Consider the following 4277-nt stretch of genomic DNA (forward strand, 5'->3'; position numbering starts at 1 on the left):
TACACGCGAGCATGGGTGGTGCTCTGTTTTTCAAGATTTTTTCATGTTTTTGCACCAAACCAAGCATTCCAAACCTCCAAACAGCTACCAAAACACCATAAAACCTTATTTAACATACTAAACTACCAAATAAACTCAACAAACTAATCAAAGCATGAAATTAAACTAATTTAACACTATTTACAAAAGAGAAAAAGGAAAGATTTTACCATGGTGGGGTGTCTCCCACCTAGCACTTTTGTTTATTGTCCTTAAGTTGGACTTATGGGGAGCTCCTCTCAAGGTGGCTTGTGCTTAAAGCTATCTTTGAACATCCATCAATGCTTGAATCTCCAATAAGCTCCATCATTCAAAAATAGTAGCTCCAAGCTTTGATGGAGTTCTTCACAAACCGTGAGCTCCCAAGTTTGATCCACATCTTGTAATCCGGGATCCCATACTTTGTTTTCATACCCGTCTTGAAGTTGATCATTATTAGTCCATCCGGATGCCAAGCAAGATGAATTCTCCATGAAGTGACCAAACATTATCCTAGACCCAAGCAATCTAGTCCTACACCAACCCTTGTAATTAAGCTTTGAGCAGCTAACCATAATGAACCTTGATTTACGATGCCAACCACTAACCATCTCCCTTTTGCTCTTAAAGCCACAAATATGTCTAAGTTGACCATCCGTCTCAAGCAAACAGTATTCAAGGGGAATCTTGAAGCTTAAGTATAAGGAATTTACCCACTTGAATGAAAGAATGGATGGTGATGGCTTGGGGAGAGGTATTTCTAATGTTCTTGCAAGCTCTACTCCTTTGTGTTCTTCCTTGGTTACCTCCACCTCTTCACAAACTTCTTCACTTTCAATCCTTTGTTCATCAATTTTATCTAACTCTTCTCCATTGCTCAAATCATAAATGGGAGGATGAGAAAAATCTACCTCCACATTGCTCTCTATCTCATTGGGAGAAGGTTCTTCAAGTTCAAAAGATTCACCACCAAGAAGATTGGACGCATGATCTTCATCTCCAAGGGAACTCCATCCTTGCTTCATTCCTTCCAAGTCTTCATTCAAGAATTGTTTTGGAGGTTGTGTACTCTCCTCCTCAACATCAAATTCAATCCTCTTGGAGGAATTCTCTATGATTTTAGCTTCCCATGGAGGTTCCGCATCTCCTAGGTCTTCAACCACTTCTTCCTTCTCTTCAATCATCATAGGCTCCTCCAATTGTTCCAAAACAAAGCAACATCCCTCATTCTCTACCGGGGTTTCTAATCTCTCCTTCATGCTATGCTCGTCAACTGATTTTCCACATGTGACCATGGGAGTGCTTTGAGTGCTCAAGCATTGGGAGGCTAACCGGCTTACTACCTTGATCAAGGTAGCCACCAATTCTAGTGTCTCCCTTTGCATTTCTCTTTGCCCTTGAAGTATAAGGCTAAGGGTTTCATCCTTTAAGGATTGGGGTGGGTAGGAAGGTTCATCATTTTGGAGAAGGGGTTCATGGTAGGAAGGTGGTTTCTTATGATAAGGATGTAGTGATGTATATTGAGGTGGTTCTTGGGAGTATTGATATTGGAATGGTTGTTCTATGTATGGCTCATATGGTTCAAGAGGTGCTTGGTATGGTGGAAATGGGTCAAGGTCATATGGAGGTGTTTGGTGAAAAGAGGCTTGTGAGTATGGGTGAGGGCTATGTTGAGGATATGGCTCATAGGCATATGGTGGTGGTTCTTGAAAGTCACAAGGGGATTCACCATAACCATTGGATTAATATGCATCATAGAATGGCTCTTGTTCATAGTCTATTGCTGGAGGTTGTTTCCATGAGGATTGATCATATGCATATGGCTCCTCCCACCTTTGAGTGTCCCATCCTTGATACACATTCTCATTGTAGCCCTTATTTCCTACAACATAGTTAGAACCAAACTCATAGCCAAAGTCAAAATTCATAATGAAAAGAGAAAATAGAAAGAAAAGCTAATGAAATAAATAATGAAACAAAGTCCTAAAACTAGCAAAAACTAACAAGCAATACAAAAATCAAGCTATTCACAATATTCACATATATACAATAACCAATAACATAACACCATTGCAACTCCCCGGCAACGGCGCCATTTTAATCAATGGATTTTTGACGGTATAGAATTTCACAAATGAAATCTCGTTGCAAGTATAGTTTCTAAACCAACAATAATCCTTTCATACAAAAGATTGTTTGTCACAAGTACAAACCCCTAAAATTATAAACCGAAGTATTTAAACCTCGGGTTGTTCTCCCTAGGAATTATGATAAAGTGTTCTTGTTATTGGTTTTGAGGTATGTTTGGGGTTTTTGAGATAATAGACAAGAAATATAAATGGCAAAGGAAATAAACTAACAACTAACAAAGCTCTTAGCAAGTTATGAGAACTAGAAGTCCGATCCTAGTTATCCTTATCAATTATGATGAGAATCGTCCCTTGCTCCCACTTAGTTAACCTCTAATCATGGAGGAAAGTCAAGTGGATGGATTAACTTGAGTCCACAAATCCTAGCCTTATCTAGATGAAAGACTAGCTTTAGTGGCATTCAAATCAATTAGCAACTTCTAATATCAATCACAAAGGAATTAGATAACTCAAGAGTCACTAATTACTCTACCAAAGCTAAGAGGAGAAAAATCTATACTAAAATCTAACCAAGCATTTCATCAAATACTTGGAAGCCATAAAAGGAAAGTAAAAGGAATTAAACAACAACAAAGTAATTCAATAATAAAGGAATCATAAATTGCATTAAAAGAGAAATAGAACAAAAGTGCATCAACATAAAAGTAAAGAATTACAAGAATTAAATGCTAAACCAGAGAGAGGAAAGGTAGAAGAAGAAGAATTACAAAAGGAAAAGTGAATCAAAGCATGAAATTAACCTAGATCTAACCTAATCCTAATTCTAGAGAGAAGAGAGAGCTTCTCTCTCTAGAAACTAATTTTCCCTCCAAAACTAAACTAAACTAAACTAATGTGACTAGATTCCTTGATTCCCCTTCAATCTTTGGGTTAAATAGTATCAGAGATGAGTTGGATTTGGGTCTGAGAAGCCCAGAAATCGCCCCCAGCGGATTCACTTTAAGTGGGTCACGTGCGAACATCGATGCGTACGCGCACGTCACGCGTATGCGTCGCTTGACAATTTTCCATCCACGCGTATGCGCCACGTACGCGTACGCGTCGCCATGCGACTCCACAATCCACGCGTGCGCGTCTTCTGCGTGTGCGCGTGGGTATCAGCATCCCAAATCATTGTTTTTCCATGATTTCTCCACTTTGCATGCTTTTCTCTTCACTCCTTTGCTCCATTCCTAGCCTTTCCAATTTGAATTCACTAACAAACATATCAAGACATCTAGTGGAATCAAAGGTGAATCAAAATTAGCAATTAAGGGCCTAAAAAGCATGTTTTCACACTTAAGCACAAATTAGGAGACAATCATGAAACTATGCTATTTCGTTGAATAAATGTAGGAAAAGGTGATAAAATCCTCTAAATTGAGCACAAGATAAACCCTAGAAATGGGATTTATCAGTCACCAAGAGATTGGGATTCAATTACATATAATCTGCCATGGATCTGCTTTACATGATTGAGAAAGAGTTGAGAACCATTATTTCAGAAAGAATAAAAATATCTCCAATCCCTAATGATTTTACCCACTATCAATTCTTCACTTAATTCATCTTCTTACCTCAATTAATTATCTTAGTTTCCTTTCCAATTACTAATTTCTAGTTTATGCCCATTTTTTCAATTCCCTTTACCTTCCAGCAGTTTAAATTTCATTGCCATTTACTTTTCCGCACTTACTTTCTTGCACTTTAAGTTTATGTACTTTAATTTCTAGCAATTTACTTTCCATCCTTTACATTTCCAGTCATTTAATTTCTCACTATTATAGTTCACTCAAATCTCATTATCTTGCTTGTTTAACTAGCATAACCAATAGATTAAAGTTGCTTAATCAATCAATCCTCGTGGGATCAACCTCACTCTATGTGAGTTATTACCTGATTACGACCTGGTATACTTGCCGGTGGAATATTGTTCTTGCAATTTTCGTATCAAGTTTTTGGTGCCGTTGCCGGGGATTGATCAAGTTTAACAATGAGTAAATCTATTGGTTACCTAGATTGAACACTTTTCTTTATATTTGTTATTCAGCTCTTTTACTTATTCATTTCACATTCATTTTCTTGTTTGTAGTTATAATCATTACAGTTACGCATACTAACTATTTGTTA

Source organism: Arachis hypogaea, chromosome 15 (assembly GCF_003086295.3).
Source record: "Arachis hypogaea cultivar Tifrunner chromosome 15, arahy.Tifrunner.gnm2.J5K5, whole genome shotgun sequence".
Classification (NCBI taxonomy): domain Eukaryota; kingdom Viridiplantae; phylum Streptophyta; class Magnoliopsida; order Fabales; family Fabaceae; genus Arachis; species Arachis hypogaea.